The following is a 23090-nucleotide window of genomic DNA, read 5'->3' as shown; positions in this document are numbered from 1 at the left end:
GAAAAGAAAAAAAATCAATGTAATTCACTATATTAACAAGTTAAAGAAAATACATGATAATATTAATTCTTATAGAAAAAAATAAAAATCTACCAACTAGTTATAATAAAATGTCTAACAAACTATAAAGGAGAATATCTTCAATGTGATAGAATTCTATCACCTGTATACTTACCTGTACACCCTACTTAATGGTGAGGGACTGGATGTTATACCAAGATTGAGGAGAAGGCAAGGATGTTATTTTTGACCACTCTTACTGTATATTGTGTTAGAACTCCTAGCTAATGTGATAAGACAGGGAAAAGAAAATATACAAATTAGAAAGGATGAACTAAGATGTTCATTTGAAGATACAATGATTGTCTATGTAGAAAATCTCAAAGTATCTATAAAAAACTCTAACAAAAGAGTATAGAAAGGTTGAAAGACACCAGGTCAACTCAAGTCAATTGTTTTCCTATTTATCAACAATGAAGAATTGGATTTTGAATTATTAAAACAAGTCTCAGTTTTTGCTGGTGGGAATGCAACATGGTACAGCCAATTTGGAAGGCAAGCAAATGTACTTAACCTTGCCAAAATATCAAGTTGTGCTCCAAGGAATTAGCAAAATTGACTTACAACAGAAGTCCTGTGCACCCTGAATGCAAATATTTATAGCAACTTTGTTTAAGCATTTTTATCTCCTCCTAAATTTTCCAGGACTCTTGTTCTAGACAATTCCACCTACCAGAAAGTAAGCAGTATTCTGACATATATCACATAGTGAAAGGCACTCAGTGTGACAAGTGTAGGGAGCAAGAGTGATGGGACAAAGGAGACTGCAGGGGTAGCAGGTCATAGATTCTGGAGACTTCCTTTTCAAAAAATATTTATTTATTTATTTATTTAGAGTCACAGTGAGAGAGAGAGGAGAGAGATCTTCCAACCACTGATTCATTCCCCAAGTGGCCACAGTGACTGTGGTTGGGCAAGACCAAGGCCAGCAGCCAGGAGCTTCTTCTGGGTCTCCCAAGCACTTGGGCCATCCTCTGCTGCCTTCCTAGGCACATAGCAGAGAGTTAAATCAAAGTGGAGGCCAGTGCTGCGGCTCAGTAGGCTAATCCTCCACCTGTGGCACCAGCACCCTAGGTTCTAGTCCTGGTTGGGGTGCAGGATTCTGTCCCGGATGCTCCTCTTCCAGTCCAGCTCTCTGCTGTGGCCAGGGAGTGCAGTGGAGGATGGCCCAAGTGCTTGGGCCCTGCCCCGGCATGGGAGACCAGGAGAAGCACCTGGCTCCTGGCTTCGGATCAGCGCAGCACTGGCCGTAGCAACATTTGGAGAGTGAACTAGTGGAAGGAAGACCTTTCTCTCTGTCTCTCTCTCTCTCTCACTGTCTAACTCTGCCTGTCAAAAAAAATTTAAAAAAAAAAAAAATCAAAGTGGAGCAGCTGGCTGTCAAACCTGCGCCCATACAGGATGCCAGCGCTGCGGGTGGCGGCCTTAATCTGCTGAGCCACTGTGCCAGGGCATTCTGCAGACTCTTGAGGAAATGGTTCAAGACAGACTAATAACGATTTTTATTACTATAAATAAAACAGATTTGATGTATTTCATAAGTGCAATTCTAAGAAGATAACCACATTTCCTTCCCTCCCTCCATCAGTCCTCCTCCTCCCTTCTTTTCTTTAAAAATTTTTACTCAAAGATAATTTTAATACATTCTATAATCACAAGCTTAATGCACCACTAACCATAAAATTCAACATGTAGAAAGTAGAAAGACCACAGTTTCATAGTAGCATAGACAAGAGCTAAAAACTGCAATCAAATAGGAAGATGTCCATTTTGTTCTATACATTTTTTTTTGTATTCTACTTGACCTAACTGAAAAGAGTTGCTCTTGAAGACCAGGAAAGAAGTTTTCATGAATGGACTATGTGCTAGCAGCTACACTAATTGAAGGGAACTGTACCTATGGAATCTGTTCTGTTTATTTTAATAAATTTAATTTAATAAATTTAATTTAATAAAAAAATAAAATTTAATAAATTAAATTTTAATAAATTAAAAATAATAATAAAGGAAATATGAAAAAAAGAGTAGAAATAAAGGATCCAGCTAGGAAGCTAATGCAATATTCCAGGAGAAAAGGAATGCTGACACGGGCCTAGGAATAGCAAGTAGATGAAGACAATTCAGCAGACTTAAGAAGTATTTTGAAATTCATGGACAATGAACATTTGCGAGCTGTATTATTTCAGCAGATGCCATCATTCAAGAGTTCTTGTTGCATTTAATGTTCATGTTGTCAGCTGCTCTAAATCTATTCCTCCAATTTTAAATGGCACTTGCTATTTTCTATGTCAGCAAGGCATATTTTCTGATTCATATTAGTTTTTCACCTACAAAAGAAATATTACTTAGAATTTTCTGTAATATTTAACCTAATATTTTTCTGTTGTTCCTTTTCAAAAATTTTATTTTGATTGACATCACATATTTATGGGTATACAGGGTGATACTTCAATACACATATACAATGCATGCTGATTAAATTAGAGTGGTTCCATTTCTAGCTCCTTACTTACAATTTCTCGTATTTGAAGCCTTCAGGCTCCTGTCTTCCAGATCCTTATACAACAAATAGTAGACAGCATCTTTACTCAGAATAACTAAAAGCTGGGGGCAACCGACAGGTGAATGGATCAGTAAATGCTGGTGCATCAGACCTTGGAATGGCATGTGACAGTAAAATGAAATGCGGTGCTGAGCCTCAGAAAGACATGTGTGAGTTTTGATGTACATTGTGACGTGGAAGAAGCCAGTGTGGAAACACTACATACTGTCTTGACTTTTGTAGAACCTTCTCGAGAAGACAAAACTGTGGAGAGGATACAGAGAACAGTGGCTGCTAGATGAGGTTGTGAGAGGCGGGTGATCAGGTGAGGAACAGATTGTGGGCACTGGTTTATATCATTCTGTGCTGCTGTCATCAGTCTGCTGTGCATTTGCCAGAACCTATGGAACATTACAGTGCCAACAGTAGACCTGAATGCAAGAAAAGATTTTCAAACACCTTTTCAAAGGTTGAGAGATCCCAGGATGGAATGCGGAATGTTACAGAAAAAATCTAATTGCATGAGAAGTGTATGCAATGACCTACTGAAGGAAGTAAGGGAAGGAAATGCTGACTTAAGTCACTTTGGAAATGAACGGAGACAAGACTGAAGACAGAGTGAACTGTGCATAAGGCTTCCACTCTAGTCGATAAGCTTGTTTTCCCGGGAGATACGGGCCAACAATTTTAAAACCACTCTACATGTAAATTGAACTGCAGCTGCACAATTAAGTACATGGCTGGCGGATGGTGGGAGTCAGTCTTCTTGCTGCAAAAGTGGGAAGTTGCAAATATTCAACAGAAGACACCTAGAGTGATTCGTGTAGTAAAGGTGTATACCTGGAGGCATCGGTATGAATTCATGTTTTGCATGCCATAGATATGACTGTTTACGTATAGAAGCATACATAGGTATTACCTGGGTACTTCAAAATGTTCTTGGAAAGTGAAATTTAAAGATTGGCTTGTTTTCAAGGAAAAAATTTTGAAATCTATGCATTTTTTTTCATAATATGTGTTTTCCATAAACTTCTTGAAGACTCCTCAAAGGAAGCTGGGAGTGTCTAGTAGTACTAAAAGGAGGAAAATGTTTATTTAAACAAAGAACAATGATGGGGCCAGTATGTGGCCCAGCAGGTTAGGCTGCCCCTTGCAGTGCTGACATCCCACTCAGAATACCAGTTCCGGTCCTGGCAACCCTGCTTCTGATCCAGCTTCCTGCTCATGTGCCTGGGAAGGCAGTGTAGGATGACTCAAGTACTTGGGCCCCTGATACCCTTATGGGAGAGCAGGATAGAGTTATTGGCTCCTGGCTTCAGCCTTTCCCAGACTTGGCTTTTGTGACCATTTGAGGAGTAAACCAGCAGATGGAAAAGCTTTTTGTCACTCCCTCTCTTGCTGTCACTCCACCTTTCATGAAAATAAATAAATCTCAAAAAAAAAAAAAACAGACAATGATAGGAATATGTCAAAGAGACCCAGAGGCCAGTTGAAAGAAAGGAAAAAAATGAAACAATTTGAGAGACAAAATTATTGAAGTATTAGATTTGTAACTTAGGCTAAAAAAAAACCTATAAGTCAATACTGATATAAGTAAATCAATTGAATGAATACATAGAGAAAATAAAAATCTCCCACGTAGTACTGCAATAATTTTCTGTCGATAACCTACAATTGAGGAGTTGGTGCATCACGCTCTGCTACTGATGTGTGGTCTGCACACACCGACTTCTTGGAAAATAACATGGCATTGAAGATGGAGAAAGGAATGCAGGAGATGAACCTCATAAGCCCTGCCTTTGCAAGGTGATCAAGAGTAATGTCGGCAATGATGAATCCTAGGGAAGGCACAAGGGTTCACCTGAGATGAATGGTGGGATGAGAAAGGTATTTTACCTCTTTGTGATCAAGAGCAGAGAACCACCACTGAGGCATGAGAAGAACATCAAACCATCTCAGTTGAGAAATATTCCACAAAATTCCAAACCAGACTTCAAAACCGTCAAGGTCAAGGCCATTCAAGGTCTTTCAAAACGAAAAATATGGAGAACTGTCGTGCCCCAGAGGATCCTAAGGGAACATAATGGCTAAACATAGTGCGGTGTCCTGAATGAATCCTGAAACACAAACAGTGCAGTAAGTAAAAACAGAAAATCTGAGTGACATAATGATGTCAACTAATCACAATGCATCATTAATTATGACCAATATGCCACAGTCATACGAGACACACATAATGGGGGACACTGCCTGTGGGATATACACTATCTCCTGAATTTTTCTTAAATCTAAAAGTATTCAAAAATTTAAGATTTATTAAATTTCAAAAATTCACCTTGACAAATTACTCCATAAAAGTTGTCAGTGCTCACTTCTGCCAGCTATGTATGAGGTTTTCTGTGCCTTTGACAAAATTGAATATTAGCAATCTTTTAATATTTGTAAATTTGAAAGCTGACAAATGACATCTGACTGTTTGAATTTGTATTTTTAAATTACAATGGAGACTGACTGACCATTTATATTGCTTTTCCTGTTGCTATCCTTTGCTCATTTTTCAAACTAGTTGTCAGTCTTATGCCTGTGTAGAAGTTTTGGTAGGATAAAAAAAATCATTTCATAGTTTTGCAAATCCCTGTTCTGTGTTCATTTGACATTCTCTAAGTTTTTAACTGTAGAAAATTTAAATGCTTTATGTAATCAGATTTCTATATTTACAGTTTCAGGGTTTAATCACCCATTTTATTTCCAAATTGAGTCCTTAGTGGCTTGATTACTGAAAGTGGGTCCCCTCAAGCTTGTCATTTTAGTTGCTCTTGAGAGGATGTGTTTGGTGGGTTCACAACCCACTGTCAGCTGAAATTCCTTCTGAGATTTGGACTCCTGCCAGGCCACTTGTTTTCTGAAAGCAGGTAGAGAAAGCAATCTGTGCCTACCTTGGAGACACAATTGCTCATCCAAGAGACACATTCTTACCATAACGGGTGTCTCCTTGTCTAAATCTCTGCACTCGTGGAATCTAATTTTAAAGATGTTTTTAATTATTTGAAAGAATTACACAGAGAGAAGGAGAGCTAGAATCTTCAATCCACGGCTCACTCCTCAAATGGCCACAATGGCCACGGTTGGGTCAGGTTGAGGCCAGGAGCTTCATCCTGGTCTCCCATGTGGGTGAAGGGGCCCAAGTACTTGGGTCATCTTCTGTTGCTTTCCCAGGCTCATTATCAGGGACTTGCCTTGGAAGTAGAGTGGCTAACCAGTGCCCATGTGGAATGCTGGCATTGCAGGTGGCAACTTTACTGGCTTTACCGCAACACTAGACTCTATTTTACTTTGTAACAATGTATTTACTTATTTGAAAGACAGTTATAGAGAAGTAAGGGGGAGAGATTTTTCCATCCACTGGCTCACTTTGCAAATGCCTGTAACAGCTGGGGGCTGGGTCAGGTCAGTTCCAGGAGCTACAAATTCCATCCAGGTTTACTAGGTGTGTGCAGGGATCCATGCACTTGGGCTGTCTTCTGATGCTTTCTGGGGTGCATTAGCAGGGATCTGGAGTGGAAGTGGAGCAGCCAGGACTCCAACTGGCACTCCTATGTGATTCTGGTACCTCAGGCACTTGCTTAACCCACAGTATTAGAATTCTCACAGGCCCTTCATGGAATCTCTATGCTGTTCTGATTCCTTTGTATATGCACAGGATGGGAAGCTCTGATTTTCAAAAGTTGTTTTAGTTAATTGATTAGAAAGACAAGAGATGGAGAGAGAGACAGTTAAAAAGACAGTTCTCCCATCCCCTGGTTAACTCCCCAAGTGCATGCATTGGCCAGGGACTAGGCACGGTACGTCAGAGCTCGGAGCCTGGAATGCAATCCAGATCTCCAATGCGGGTGACAGGAACCTAAATATTGAGCCATCATTGTGACTTCCCAGGGTCTGCAGTGGCAGGAAAGTGAAATCTGGAGCCAGAGTCGGGAATCAAATCCAGGTGCTTTGATATGGGGTGCAAGCATCTTTTTTTTTTTTTCAGATAGAGTTAGACAATGAGAGAGAGAGACAGAGAGAGAAAGGTTCTCTCTCTGTTGATTCACCCCCCAAATGGCCGCCACAGCCAGCGCCCTGCACCGATCTCCCATGTGGGTGCAGGGGTCCAAGCACCTGGGCCATCCTCCACTGCATTCCTGGGCCACAGCAGAGAGCTGGACTGGAGGAGGAGCAACCGGTACTAGAACCTGGCACCCATATGGGATGCCAGTGCCGCAGGCAGAGGATTAGCTAAGTGAGCCATAGTGCTAGCCTCACGGGCTGCAAGCATCTTAATGGCTATGTTGAATGCCAGCTCTCTAAGTAGACTCTTAGAACAAACAGGAACAAAATAGAACATGATTTAGTATTTTAATCTAGGGAAGTAGAGGACACAATTCACACACACCACATCCCGCATCCCACACGGGGCCCCTGGGGATGGAAAGGAGTGTAAATGGAAAGGAAGTGATTTCCATATCCCTGCCCCAGCACTGCTCACTACAAAAGCATGGCTCCTTAACATTTCCCCAGGAATCTCCCTAAATGCAGTCCTCGTGCTGTGGTAGTAACAGGTTCCACTGCTAGGAAGCAGCAAGGGCAGGTGAGGGTACAGAGAGGATGTAGGGGTGCATGGAACTGCCTTGAAGAAGATGCATTGGGGTATCCCCAGGAGCCCCAGTATCTGACCCACAGGAGAGAAACTGAGGCTCTAGAGCTAGGACCATGTTTGGCTCCTGGGAGGAGGGACGCTCTCAGGACCAGTAGCAGATATTCCAAGGTGACACACTTGACACCCTTAGAAAACATGGGCACCACCTCCAGAGGGTGTCTGGGCTGTGACGTCAGTTTTCCTGGGCTCCCTCCGGAGCTCCAATCTACTGTTGAGTCAATTTCACTTTGATTGACACAAAGTTGTCCCCATTGTGGCGTCCTCAGAAAGCACATCCTTTAAGCCCATAGAAATCTGAACCTGAATTCCACCTCCATCAGTTCCTAGAGGCTGGCTGACAGCTCTGAGACTCAGTTTTTTGTCTGTACATTGGGAGCAATAATACCTGTTTCCAAGAATTTAAATTATTAAATGAGAGAGCATAGGTATAACAGGAATCTACATTTGTCCATCTTTGCTCATCTAGATAGAATATTCTCGCATCAAAAAACCTCTCTTTTACAAGCTTCTGGAGAATTCCTGAAGTATAGAAACAAATATTAATTCATAGGAATGGAATCTTTATCACTTGTCATTGATACCTACACCCCCACCCCAATATGAGCCTACTTCAAAAAACTTGTGGAAAATGGAATTAAAAGGTAAGTGTGTTTTGGTGCAAAAAAAGTGAACTCAAGCACAAAGGTGATTTCTGCAGTGCCTACATCAAACCGAGATCTCCTCATTTCCTTCTCTCTTCAGCAAGGCAATCTGGCTTCTCAGGGACCACACTACTTGGCTGGTCCTCCGGGAGCCATCTCTGAATAGTCCTGTATTCCTCACCTCTGCTCACCAACCAGGGAGGCCAGAATATTCCTCTGCTTGTCAGCGAAGGCAATAGAGTGTGCCAGTCATGCTCACCGCTCTGCTTTGGAACCCTTGCCCTCCTTCAATCCATTCTCTCTCTAACCCAAAAGTGCCCCTTTAAACATCGGTGAGGATCTCCTCAGCTACAAGCTTCCAACGAACCGCACCCTTCTGAAGGGTACACGTGGAGGACCCTGCACCCACTGGCAAGGCACCCCCTTTGTTCTTCCCTCTGCCTCCTGGGTTACAGCTCCCTTCTCTGGGATGATACATAGGCAAGAGTCATATGTGATTCCTTTAATCATTGCACTACTGGGTTAGCAGAAGACTCTTCCTAAATAATCAGGCTTACTGCTTCATTCTTGTCTTCAATCCGTCTACTTATTTGTATTTGTTTATTGGAGAACACTGCAGAGAGTGACTGAATTCATGAGCTCTAGGGCCAGATGTCTGGCTTCACCTCCCAGCATCTGTGTGGCCCCTGTAAACTAAATCTCCTTTTGATTCATTTTATTTATAAAATGTGGATCATATGTAACATCTCTAGTATAATACTTATCACCTAGCAAGTAATATCTAAATGTCAGCAGTGTTTGCTGATTTGTATGGCAGAACCCAGACTCCTTATTGTATCATGCAAAAGCCTTTTTAGTATGATTTAAGCCTGTCTCACTTTTAGATTCCTCTTGTATCTCTGTCCTAATGGATAGTGTCCTCCAACTATACGTGTTGTCATTGTTGCCGAAGGGAAGCTTATTTTTCCTCTTGCCTTGATATTTAGCACACACTACTCTTGGTGTCCCTTTCTACCTGGAAAGATTCTACTCAACTTTCAAGACCCAGTTCAACAGTTGGGTTGAGCTGTTAGGCTGATTTCACGGGCTTCTTAGCCTTCTGGTGGATAAAGAAAATATAGGACATAGAAACAGTGCATGGAATTTTGTCATTTGCAACAATGTGGGTGGAAATTGAAGTCATGTTAAGTGAAATAAGCCAAGTACAAAAAAACTAGCACATGATTTCATTCATATATATGGCCTAAAAATGTTGATCTCGTAGAAGTTGAGAGTACAAAGGTGGCTACCTGGGTCTGTGGAGAAGGATGAGGAAAGAATATTGAACAAGTGCTAAGCTGCAGCAAAATAGGAATAAGAAGGGCTGCCGTTTGATTGCACAGTAGGGTGACCATAGGTGAGATACTGTATATATGTATTTTTAAAAACTGTAAGGAAAGATGTTAGATGTTTTTATCATAAAGAAATGATAAATGTTCAAGGAGATAAATATGTTTACCTTGAAGGAGCATTACACGAATATACATGCATTGAAACATTACACAGCGCCCTATAAATATGTATAATTTTTATATTTGTTTATATTTTAGTCAAAAACTTAAAAACCCCAGCTAAATGTCATTGAGCATTAAGGAAAAAATTCCTTTGAATGGTGGAAAAGACAGTGCAATAGAAAAACCAATACATACTTAATAATGCTGGAAAATGAGAGAAAAGGCCAACCATGAGCTTTAATTTTGATGTATATTTAAAATATAGAAGCAGGGGCTGGAACTGAGGCACAGCAGGTTAAGCTGTTGCTTGTAATGCCAGCATCCCATCTGCCATCTCAGTGCCTGTTTGAGTCTGAGCTGCTCTGCTTATAATCCAGTTCCTTGCTTTTGTGCCTGAAAAAGCAGTAGAAGATGGCCCAAGTACTTGGACCCTTGCCACCCACATGCGAGACCTGGACGGACTTCCTGGCTCCTGGCTTCAGCCTGCCCCAGCCCTGGATGTTGAGGCCATTTGTAGAATAAACCAGCAAAAGGAAGATCTATTTCTCTGTCATTTCTCTGTTCTCTCTCTCTCTCTCTCTCTCTCTCTCTCTCTCTCTCTCTCATTCTGCCTTTCAAATAAATAAACAAACCTTAAAAATATAGAAGCACTCAGAATATTTCTATTTTGCTCTATTGATACTTTCTGGAAGACTTATGAATAAAAATATAGAATTGACTAATAAAATGTAGCAAGCATTCTTTTAAATGCATAGCTAAGTTTCCACCTTTGAGGTTCTCAAATAGGGGCGCCTGAAGATCGAAGCTGCGGGATGTCACCTGTGTAGTGACTACCCTGGGAGCACTTGCCGTGTTTACTAACCTAGAAGTTTGAGTTTAAATGGCTGCCTGGGAAGAAATAAGTCCTTTGATCTTGGAAAGGTGGAAGCTGGACCTGAGACCCAGCATAAACCTGAAACCTTCAAGGAGCTATACTGTAGTTAAAAACAACCAGAGAAAATTTCCTCTGTTAACAAAGAGCACTAAAAGGAAACGTGTCCATCCCAGCATAGGCTTTGGGAGGGAAAAGGCATCCCTGTGCATTATGACTACAGATACCCTTTACAGTCAAGTGGGACTCTGAGAATTTCCAAGCATGCCAGGGCCCCTCTTGAAGCAAATGAAAGTCCTCTTGGGTGAGAAAGACCTACCATACTTCAGTGGGTTCCCAAAGCTACAGATGCACTGACAAAGATACCTACATTCAAAAGGAAAGCATAAAACCATGAAAAGTTAAGCCAGAGAACAGGATTCAGCAGAAAGAACAAATACCAGGATTAGACCCTTGACAACCTCAAATAACTTAATTATTGGGTGTGGAATATAAATAGGAAAAAAAAATTAGAAGTGGCACTGCAAACCTATGAAATAAATAATACACAACAAAAGACAAAACCTAGAAACAAACACAGAAAACAAATGATCCCATTTGAAAAATGGGCCACATGGCAAATAAAATATGAAAAGATGCTCTACATTACAGGACAGTAAGAAAATGCGAATTGAACCAGTGAGACACCAGCACATAGCTACTAGCAAAGCCCAGATCCAGAGCCCTGGAAAGTTAGGAAAGCTTGCTTATTCATTGCTGGTGGGAACGTAAAATGGTACAGCTACTTTACAAAACAGTGTGGCCATTTCTCAAAAACACTACGCTTACTCTTACTGTATGATAGAGTAGTTCTCTCCTTGGTATTTACCCAAAGAAGCTAAAAACTATGTTCACATACATAGATATTTATGTAGTATCAGTTTATTCACAATTGCCAAAGCTTGGAAGCAAGATATCCTTTTTTTTTTTTTTTTTGACAGGCAGCATGGACAGTGAGAGAGAGACAGAAAGAAAGGTCTTCCTTTTGCTATTGGTTCACCCTCCAATGGCCACCGCGGCTGGCGTGCTGTGGCCGGCGCATCGCGCTGATCCGAAGCCAGGAGCCAGGTGCTTATCCTGGTCTCCCATGGAGTGCAGGGCCCAAGCACTTGGGCCATCCTCCACTGCACTCCCTGGCCACAGCAGAGAGCTGAACTGGAAGAGGAGCAACCCGGAGAGAATCTGGCGCCCCGACTGGGACTGGAACCTGGGGTGCCGGCGCTGCAAGGCGGAGGATTAGCCTAGTGAGCCTCATGGCGGAGGATTAGCCTAGTGAGTCTCAGCACCAGCCTTTTTTTTTTTTTGACAGGCAGAGTTAGACAGTGAGAGAGAGACAGAGAGAAAGGTCTTCCTTCTGTTGGTTCACTCCCCAAATGGCTGCTACGGCCGGCACTGCACTGATCCAAAGCCAGGAGCCAGGTGCTTCTCCTGGTCTCCCAGGGTGGGTGCAGGGCCCAAGCACTCGGGCCATCCTCCACTGCCTTCCCAGACCACAGCAGAGAGCTGGACTGGAAGAGGAGCAACCTGGACAGAATCCGGTGCCCCAATTGGGACTAGAACCCAGTGTGCCGGTGCCACAGGCGGAGGATTAGCCTAGTGAGCCGCGGCGCCGGCCGCAAGACATCCTTGAGTAGGTGATAAATGAGCTGCAATGCACCTGAGCAATGGAATACTATTCAGTGCTAAAAAAAAAATATGCCACCAACCCATGAAAAGAAATGGGGAAAAGTTAAATTCGTGTCACCAAATGAAAGAAACCGAAAAGGCTACTTGCTGTATGGTTCCAGCACTGTGACATTCTAAGAAAGGCAAAAATGAGGGCGACGGGAAAACAGTCAGTGGTTGCCAGTAGATCTGGGGAGGAAGGTCTGAACAGGTAGGGAACAGGAGACTTTTAGGGTAGTGAAAATACTCTAATTCTCTTTCTGTTATTATTCTCTCTGTCTCTCACTCTGCCTTTCAAATAAATAAACAAACCTGTGTGTTTAAAAACTATGAAAAAAGATTGGCAAACAACCAAATAGATCTTCTGAAAGATAAACCACAATTATCAAAATAAGCAATTTAATAAATGATTTTCAAAAAAGTGGATACATTTCCAAAGTTGAATAGAAATTTGGAAATTAGAATGAAGCACAGAAGGTAAAGGAGAGCAGAATAGAATGAGGAATTTATAGCACACACCTAGTCAAATTCTGGGGAAGAAATTGAGATAATGTGAGTGTGACAACTTTGAAGATATAATGGATAAGAATTTTCTAAAATCAATGAAGAAATCTTTTCATATTTAAGAAACACATTGAACATCAAAGAGAATACTTTTTTTTTCAAAATTCCACATCTAACCATATTGTTATAATACTGAAGACCACAAAAACTAAGTAGAGAATTTGCAACAAGTGAAAAGGAAAGATAAAAACAACTTTCAAAATAAATTTATGACATTATTTTTCAGGGAAACAAAACTAGTTCACCCCCCAAAAAAAGGTCCTTATTATCTGAGTATTTGAAATACATGTCAGGAAGAAGAAATTTGGTCCAGAGGAAAGACTTGAATACCAGAAGTAGTAGTGAGAAAAGTAACAGATCAATGCAGTATAGATTTTTAAAAGTATTATTTATATGAAACATGATAGCAATAATGACTAACCTAGAAAAATGTGAAAAACAAATTAAACTTCCTCCTTTCTGATATGTATCCCTTTGATTTCATTTTCATGCTTATTGACTCTGTCTAAAACTCCCAAAATTATATTGAATAGTCATGGTGAGAATGGGCATCCTTGTCTGGTTCTGGATTTTGGACGAAATGCTTCCAGCCTTTCCCCATTCAGTATGATGCTGGCTGTGGGCTTGTCATATATTACCTTGATTGTGTTGAGGTATAATACTTCTATACAAAGTTTACTTATGGTTTTTATCATGAAAAAATGTATTTTATCAAATGCTTCCTCAGCATCTATTGAGATAATCATATGGTTTTTATTCTTCAATTTGTTAATGTGATGCATCAGGTTTATTGATTTGCATCTGTTGAACCATCCCTGCATCCCTGGAATACATCCTGATGGTCCAGGTGGATGATCTTTTTGATATGTTGTTGGGTTAATTAGCTAGTACTTTGTTGAGGATGTTTGCATCTATGTTCATCAGATATATTGGTATGTAGTTCTCTTTCTTTGTGTATTTTTTTCTGGTTTTGGAATTAAGGTGATGCTGGATTCATAGAAGGAATTTGAGATGCATTGTTAAATTTTCTATTTGATACCTTTCCAATTGCTTGATGCAGGCAATAATTGCTATAAACTTTCCTCTTAACACTGTGTTTGCTGTATCCTATGTTTTGATTTGTTGTGTTATCATCTTCATTTGTTTCTAGAAATTTTTATTTTCTCTTTTTTTCCATGACCAGTGTTCATTAAGGAGAGTATTGATTGGTGTCCATGTGTTTCCATATTTTAGAGTTTCTTATGTTGTTAATATTCAGCTTCATTCCATTGTAGTCAGAAAAGGTACATGGATAGATTTCAATCATTTTGAATTTGTCGAGACTTATTTTATGCCCTACCACATGGTCTGTCCTAGAGAATGTTCCATGAACTGATGAAAAGAATCTGCATTTTGCAGCTGTGGGGTGAAATGTTCTATAGATATCAATCAGATCCATTTGGTTGATAGTATAGATTAGATCTGTTGTATTTTTTTGATGTTTTGTTTAGTTGATCCATCTGTTTCTTAAATTGGTCTTGAACTCCCCCATTATTATTGTATTAGAGCATATGTCTCCCTTTAGATCCATTAACATTTGTTTTAAATAGCCAGGTACTCTAAAGTTTGTGCATATATGATTACTATAGTCATCTTCCTGTTGAATTGATCCCTTAATCATACATAATGATCTTCTCTGTGTCTTTTATAAGAGAATTTGGCAACATTGTAAGATATAAAATCAACACACAAAAATCAATAGTGTTTGTATATACAAATAATACCATGGCTGAGAAAGAACTTGTAAGATCAGTACTATTCACAATAGCTAAAAGAATTTTTTTAAAGCCTGGGATGAATTTAAATATGGATATGAAATATTCTAAATGAAAATTAGAAAATATTAGGAAAACATGTAGAAGACCCAGAAAACTGAAAAATCTTCCATGTTCATGGATTGGAAGAACTAATATCATCAAAATGTCCCTACTTTTCCAATTCAGTTTAAAGAGTCATTATGATCTCAATTAAAATACCAAAGGCATTTTTTATCTAGAAAAAAGATCCTAAAATTAATATTGAAACACAAGAGATTTTAAACAGCTAAAACAATATTAACCAATAAAAACAAAGCCCAAGGCATCACAATACCAGATTTCAAGACATACTATATGCAGTTATAATCAAAACAGTCTGATTTTTGTACAAAAATAGACATGTGAATCAATGGAACAGAATAGAAGCCCCAGAAATTGATCAATGCATCTACAACCAACTAAGCTTTGAGAAATGAACTAAAGTAACTCCCTGGAGAAAGGACAGTCTTCAAAAACTCATGTTGGGAAAATATGAATGCAGAAATATGAAACAAGACCCCTACCTTATACTCTAAATAAAAGTCAACTCACAGTGTATCAAGGATCTAAATCTATGACCTGAAGCCATCAAATTACTAGAGGAAAACATAGGGGAAACAGTGCAAGACATTGGCATAAGCAAAGAATTCTAGGATAAGCCTGCAGAAGCATAGAAAATTAAAGCCAAAGTAGACAAATGGGATTATATCAAGCTGAGATATAATCTTACAAAGGAAACACTCAACAAAGTGATGAGGCAACTGACATGGGAGAAAATGTTTGCAAACTATACATCTGATAAGGAATTACTATCCAGAACTCAAGGAGCTCAAGTTGGATCGTTCAAGAACTTCTAGAAGGAGCTCAAGAAACTCAGCAACAACAAAACAAACAATTTAGTTGAGAAATGGTCAAAATATATGAATAGATGTTTTTCAAAGGATGAAATACAAATGGCCAGTAGACACATGAAAAGATGATCAGGGAAATGCAAATAAGAAACATCTGAGGTTTCACCTCACTCCAGTTAGAATAGCAACCACTCAAAAATCAAAAATAACAAATGCTGGCAAGGATGTGGAGAAATAGGAACCCTAATATACTCTTGGTGGGAATGTAAACTAGTCTAACCATTATGGAAGACAGATTCCTCAGAAATCTGAAAATAGATCTACCATGTGATCCAGCCATCCCACTCTTGGAAATTTATGTGAAGGAAATTAATCAGCATGTAAAAGAGTTAATTGGACCCCATGTTTATTGAAACTCAATTCACAATAGCTAAGATCACAGAATCAATACAGATGTCCATCATCTGATGACTGGATAAAGAAAATATGTGGTATATATATGCGTTATGGAATACCACTCAGCCATAAAAACATTGAAATCCTGTCTTTTGCAACAAAACAGATCCCACTGGAGACCATTATGTTTACTGAGACAAACAAGTCACCAAAAGACAAATATACATTTTCTCTGATTTGTGATAGCTAATATACAGAGTACCCCCCCCCCAAAAAAAAAACACACTTTTGACACTTTTGAATGTTAGGAGTGAAATAGGAGTGAAATTGACATCTTGTAATTTGATTATTGTTTATAGAATTTATCTATATTCCTGAAGAACAGAGGTCTTTCTATTTTTAATTTTTGAACACTATATGTAGTGGGGCACTAATCCTATGATTATAAAGTAAAATGAAAACATGTTACTGTAGGGGCTGGCACTGTGGTGCAGCAGGTTAAAAGCCCTGGCCTGAAGCACCAGCATCCCATATGGGTGTCAGTTCTAGTCCCAGCTGCTCCTCTTCTGATCCAGCTCTCTGTTAAGGTCTGGGATTGCAGTAAAGGATGGCCCAAGTGCTTGGGCTCCTGCACCCATGTGGGAGGCCTGGAGGAGGCTCCTGGCTCCTGGCTCCTGGCTTCGAATAGGCACAACTCTAGGCTAGCTGTTGTGGCCATCTGGGGAGTGAACCAGCTGATGGAAGACCTCTCTCTCTGTCTCTACCTCTCTATGTAACTCTGTCTTTCAAATAAATAAAAAAATTTAAAAAAAAACTTTAAAAAAAAGAAAACATGTTATTGTAAACATTAACAGAAAAAAAGAAAAGGAGGGGGGTGTAAAGAATTTTTATATTCTTATAATTGTATTATGAAATATGATCTCTTTAATAAAAAAGCCTGAGTGAATTAAGCCAGTCCCAAAGGGACAAATATCATATGTTCTCCCTGATCGGCGACAACTAACTGAGCACCAAAGGGGAAACCTGTTGAAGTGAAATGGACACTATGAGAAACAGTGACTTGATCAGCTCTTGTCCTGACTGTTGATGTACAGTGTAATACTTTATCCATTTTAGTATTTTTTTTCTAGTACTATTGGTTGAATGCTGTAATTAACACACAATTATTCTTAGGTGTTTAAATTTTAACTGAAGAGTGATCCTTGTTAAATATAAGAGTGGGAATAAGAGAGGGAGGAGATGTACAATTTGGGACATGCTCAATCGGAGTTGCCCCAAATGGTGGAGTTAGAAACATGCCAGGGGATTCCAATACAATCCCATCAAGGTGGCATGTACCAATGCCATCTCACTAGTCCAAGTGATCAACTTCAGTTCACAACTGATCACACTGATAGGTCTAAGAGTCGAAGGGATCACACAAACAAGTCTAGTGTCTGCTAATACTAAGTGATAAAATCAAAAAGGGAGCGAATGATCCAACATGGGAAGCGGGATACTATGAGCAGACTCATAGAATGGCAGATGTCCTAAACAGCACTCTGGCCTCAGAATCATCCCTTAAGGCATTCAGATCTGGCTGAAGAGCCCATGAGAGTATTTTAGGCATGGAAAGCCAAGATACTCTGGAAAAAAAAAAAAAAAAAAAAAAGAAGACCTAAATGGAAGATCTCAGCGAGTGAGATCCCAGTGGAAAGAATGGGCCATCAAAGAAGGAGGTACCTTTCTCTGAAGGGAGGAAAGAACTTCCACTTTGACTATGACCTTGTCGGAATAAGATCGGAGTCAGCGAACTCAAAAGGCTTCCATAGCCTTGGCAACTCATGACTAGAGCCTAGGGAGATTACTGATGCCATAAACAAGAGTGTCAAATTGTTAAGTCAACAACAGGAGTCACTATGTACTTAGTTCTCATGTGGGATCTGTCCTTAATGTGTTGTCCAATCTGAAGTAAAGCTATAACTAGTACTGAAACAGTATTTTACACTTTGTGTTTCTGTGTGGGAGCAAACTGATGAAATCTTTACTTAATATATACTAAATCAATCTTCTGTATATAAAGATAATTGAAAATGAATCTTGATGTGAATGGAATGGGAGAGGGAGTGGGAGATGGGAGGGGTGCGAGGAAATTATGGGGAGGGAAGCCATTGTAATCCATAAACTGTACTTTGGAAATTTATATTTACTAAATAAAAAAAATTTTATAAATCATACACTAGATAATAAATTGAGTACAATATAGTAAAATAATTCTTTCTTGTATAGTTCTGAAGATTAAAACTTAATTTTAAATTTAGTATAAAAAGATTAGTATATAACTTAAAATGAAAAATAAAAATTTTAATATTTAATGAAGAGAAAATAATATAAGTAAAATAGATAGCAAAAAGCTGATAAATTCAAATCTATAAGTAATATTTGTATATTACATATACTTACATCTTTGCATAAATGTTTACAAGTCTGTATATAAGATAATAATATATATATACATACACATACACACACACATATATACATGCTGGATTGAATTTTGTACACTGAAATTAGTTTAAATGGTGATCTCAAGTACCTCAGAATGTGACCTCATTGGAAATAGTGGAGATGTAATGAATGATGATGAGATAGTATTGGAATAGAGTATGCACTCCAACATGACAGGTGCCCTCAACAAAAGGATAAATGAGGGGCCAGTGCTGTGGTGCAGGCCAAGCCTCTGCCTGTGGTGCCAGCATCCCATATGGGCACCGGTTCATGTCCTGACTGCTCCTCTTCTGATCCAGCTTTCTGCTGTGGCCTGGGAAAGCAGTGGAAGATGGCCCAGGTCCTTGGGCTCCTGCACCCACATGGGAGACCTGGAAGAAGCTCCTGGCTTCGGATTGTCCAGGCTCTGGCCATTGTGGCCATTTGGGAGTGAACAAGCAGATGGAAGGCATCTCTCTCTGTCTCTCCCTTTCTCTGTCTGTAACTCTGCCTCTCAAATAAATAAATTAATAAAAATAAATTAATTAAAAAATTAAAGCATTTAAGAAAGATAGATATTTCAAGAAAGAAAAAGGAATAGAATATTGTAAACACCTATACTACACATCATATTTTATAGACTACTACTAAAGTCTCAACTAGAATAAAACAAATGTTCTTAAAAATTATGCTCAAAATCTGAAAATTGATGATGTAAATATTAAGAATTTATAATTAAATAAAAGTTTAAACAAAATATGTAAATAAGGGGAATAACAAGACCATGCAAAGATAAAACAGAAAACAAATTTAAAAAAAGGTACCAAATAAAATCATTTCAGAAAAAAATAAAATAGGCAAACTAATAAATAAAGTGGCCTGATTTTTCAAGAAAAGAGAGATAAGATGTAGGTAAATTACATGAATGTTGAATGGAAAAAAGAGATGCAGCCATACATGAAGTGAATATTGAAAAAGTAAGTGAAAATGCTATTTTTAAAAAGTTTGGAAAACAGGTTTGAAAACTTGTATTAAAGGAAAATTTCCTAAACACAAACAAGGTAAGGCTTGTTTGTAAGAAAAAAAGTCATCATAGGCTAGCACCATTAAAGAAATCAAATATGAATTGAAAGAGTACCACTATAAACAGATTTACAGGTGGGTTTTAATGAAGCAAACAGGAAACATAGAATTCCCATGTTATAGAAGTCAAACAGGGCGTTAATGCGATACTGTCAGTCTTACTTTATGCAAATATCAGGACTTTTAAATCAATACCAACCTGTAGTACAGTGAAAAGAACATTATAGTTCTATCTAATGAGCATAGTGAGCTAAAAGTGATCAAAATTACCTAGCAAGTCAAATGATGCTTGTTCTTGCTCTCTCTCTGTATCTCTAAATATACATAATTATAATGAAGTTGAGTGTATTCTGTACATATAAGGGTTTAACTTTGTTATCTATCAGTTCAATGCATCATATTAAGAAACTACAGAGAAAAAATTAGCTGATCCTCTCATTGGAGAGTGAAAAAAACTTTTGATAAAGGTTAATACACATCAGGCCAAAATTCCTAGCAACTTTTATGGAATGAAACTGACCTACCTCCATGAAATGTTATGAAAAATCTGAGGAAAATATCAGATTGGTGGGCAAAGCGTTAGAACCCATTCCTGATCACATCAGAAATACGACAAGGCTGCCTGGTCACTCTCGGTCACTCTCTTCTGGAGGTCCTTCCCGGGGCACCCAGGACCACTGCCGTGCACATGTGCTGGGTGTAAGTGGGATTCTCTGCAGTTTCAGGACCCAGTGTTTATCTGGCATCACATAGAGGCCTTATTAGCAGAATGACTCAGGCTTACGAAACCAAAGGCTTAAGTGTTTGTCCTGATTCTCACAGGCTGTGACTGTCTGTTCCTAAAATTGAGGAGAATCAATAAACAAATTATTGAAGCTAGTAAAAGCTTAAGATCCTCAGACAAAATGCATTTCATTTCTGTATATCAACAATGAACAGCTAATTAGATGATCCCTATTTTATAAGGCAGGAAAATAATTATATATACAGAGGGGAAAAAACTAAAGATGTGTAATACATTTATGATGCATGTTCTAAATGGGTAAAGGATATTCTATAGGATGAAGGGGTGTGGGGACATTTGATTTTATATATACAGCAAAATAGATCACTAACTCATACATAAAATATGTAGTGTTATAGTTCATTTGTATATGTACAGGTGAATTAAATACTGAAATATAAAATCAGATTTTAATCTTGAAAAAAAAATTATATAAGCTCATGGAAGCAATTTTTTAATTTTATAAAATATGGAAGCTCAAGGCAAATTTATACTACATTAAAACCAATAACTTTTACAAGTCAAAAATGGATGGAAATAAGGTTAAAGGCCACGAGTCAATGAAAGATATCCACAATTCAATATAATCAATAAGAATTGCTCACCAGAATAGATAAGAAATCTTTAATCAATAACAAAGTTAACCAATGAAATATTAATCCACAGAAAGGGTAAAATGCTTATTACAAATTAAAAAGACACTGTAACTTGCCAATATTCAGGAAAATGGAGACTAAATCAATACTAAGGTCCCATGTCATGGCTTGGCAGTTGGGCAGAATTCAGAAGGTGTGATGATACTGGCATTGTGAGGATGCAGAAAATGTTAACTCTTACATACTGCTGTGGGAGTAGGGGTTGTTTCATTCTTCTTAGAACAGTGTGGAAATACCTACTCTCCTTGAAGATGAGCAGAATGAATGACCCAGAAATTACACTTATGGTTATAAATCATAGAAAAGCAAACAAAAAAAGGAAAGAAAAAGAAAGCAGGTTAGATTGTTATAAGGAGAAATAAGGACACAGAAAATCAATTTGGGGGAAAAGAAACTACTGAAGTTCATTTTCCCCAAATCTCCATAGAAATGCCAAGCTAAGAGTCAGCAAACACAAAGAGCTGGAGGGGAATGGGAGGAGGAGATGGGGAAATAATCAGAGAAATTAATTAGAGGATTAAATTGGAAACAGCTGCTATCTTGACCTTCTCGTCCTCCTCCATATTTAACATCTGGTGGCGATGGCTTTTGCCCAGGAGAAGTCTTGAGAACCAATATATAAACAAAATGAATAACTTTTCTTGAGAGGGCTCTAGCCTGAGTACTGGTACTAAAGCAACAAACATAGGAGAGCTGGAGACAAATCTGTAAGAATATATACACATCCATACAGCAAGTCTTAATTTTTGAGTTGCAATTAAAGCCTCCAACAAAGTACTCCAAAGTGTAGGCTTCACTTGCTGGACTTAAAGAATATGTTGCATATCCAGAGAAAAAAATACACTACTCTCAAGAAAAAGCGCACACAATTTTGAATCGGTGTCTTTCATGGACAAGTTTTGGTAATGTCTAGGTGTATTAGATTTAGATTAGTAACAAGTGAACATAGGTATGCATTTAGTCTAATTAAGTATGCTTCTGCTTCCTATATTGTTCCCATACTTCTACCTACAAATAAGAACAGCCAAGAATCACTAAATATTAGAAAAAACATGTACCTTGAAAGGTGCATTGGCCTAAGTAATCAGAAATATTAGCCTTCCCCCTAAAAAATGTATTTAGCCAATACCAGTAATATATAAAATAGTTCAGAATATATATCTCAGGGAGATTAAAAAATAGTCTGCTAGGAGGCGAAACCGTATTTCTGGATCCCAGAAGTAGGGTAACGAGAAGAGAGTGCACGAATCAAGAGCAGAGTGAAAATAGCTGAGTTGTCGGCTAATGAGCTGGAGATGGAACGAAGCAAATGGCTGAGAATCTGCAAGGAGACAAGGAGATGGAAGGTCTGAGAGGGGAGTTAGGAAGTGTGGAGAGGCAAACGTTCCAGGATCTGTCTATTCATGTTTCCAGAGGAAACAGACAGATGCAGAGGCGGCAGGGTAGGAGGGATCGTGAGCTCCAAACATACTCGTTTTCTAATGCCATAACCTGCACACGTGCTGTGTGACGTAAGCTGCTAGGCTGAAGAATGGCCTCTGAAACTGGTGCACGCTGCGCCTTGACACTCGCGAACATTACCTTATCTGGGGAAGGGGATTTTTGCAGATGTGACTAAGTTAAGGATCTTGAGATGGGGAGTTACTTAGGTGGGCTGTATGTTCTTCCTGTGGTCCCCAGAGCAGAAACGCAAGAGGAGTCAGAACAATGGAGAAGGAGATTTGACGAAGAAAGCAGATTTCAGTGATGGTGCCAGGAGCCAAGGGTTGCTGGAGCCTCAGAAGCTGGAAGGGGCAAGGAACAGCTCTCATGTGGAGGCTCAGAAGGAACCAGCCACGGACATCGTGACTTTTAACCCTGTGAGATTCACTGGGAGCTTCTGGCCTCCAGAAATGTAAGAGAACATAGTGTGTTGTTTTTTTAAGCCACTAAATTTGTAGTATTTTGTTATAGTGGTGAAAGGAAACTAGAACGCACCTTCACAGATTAAAGTTGAAAATCAGCTGACCTTAAACATTCGGAAATGATTATAATTCAACATATTAACAAGCTAAAAAGGAAAAACCTATGATAATCTCAAAATAAGAAAAAAACCTTGAAAATCCCCAAATTCCTGACAGAAGATCTCACTCAGCCAACTAGTAACTGTGTACTTTATCTTACCTACAAAGTAACATATGATAATGAGACTAAATTGTTTTCCTTGAAGATAAAAAAAGAGCAAAAATATCTTTAAAAGTAATAGCTGACAAAACTAAAGCATTCCCTAACACCAAGTAATTCTACTCAACAGCAATGGATACAGGATCAGGCATTTGGCCTAGCAATTGAAGACATCCATGTCCCATATCTGAGGGTCTGTGATACCCACCTCCATTCCTGCCCCCAGTGCCCTGCTCATGCAGACCCTTGGAGCAAACCGTGATTGTTCACGTGGCTGGGTCTCTG

General features: G+C 38.9%; 1 long non-coding RNA gene across 3 annotated transcripts in view; it reads left to right on the top strand.

The window, feature by feature from the left end:
* LOC138844427 (uncharacterized) overlaps window positions 1–22715 on the top strand; it is a 204726-nt gene extending 182011 nt beyond the window's left edge. The window contains exon 6 of one of the 3 annotated variants that reach the window (XR_016216311.1): window positions 22323–22715. This is a non-coding gene — a long non-coding RNA (uncharacterized LOC138844427). Of the gene's footprint in view, window positions 1–9834; window positions 10009–22322 lie in introns of those variants that run through there. The other 2 variants (XR_016216314.1, XR_016216313.1) reach the window with 2 other exon arrangements.
* Window positions 22716–23090: the final 375 nt, after the last annotated feature.

Source organism: Oryctolagus cuniculus, chromosome 11, assembly GCF_051225735.1.
Source record: "Oryctolagus cuniculus isolate XC-2025 breed Fujian yellow rabbit chromosome 11, ASM5122573v1, whole genome shotgun sequence".
NCBI lineage: Eukaryota > Metazoa > Chordata > Mammalia > Lagomorpha > Leporidae > Oryctolagus > Oryctolagus cuniculus.
The sequence above is the reverse complement of the archived record's forward strand: the minus strand, read 5'-3'. Positions and strand labels throughout refer to the sequence as shown.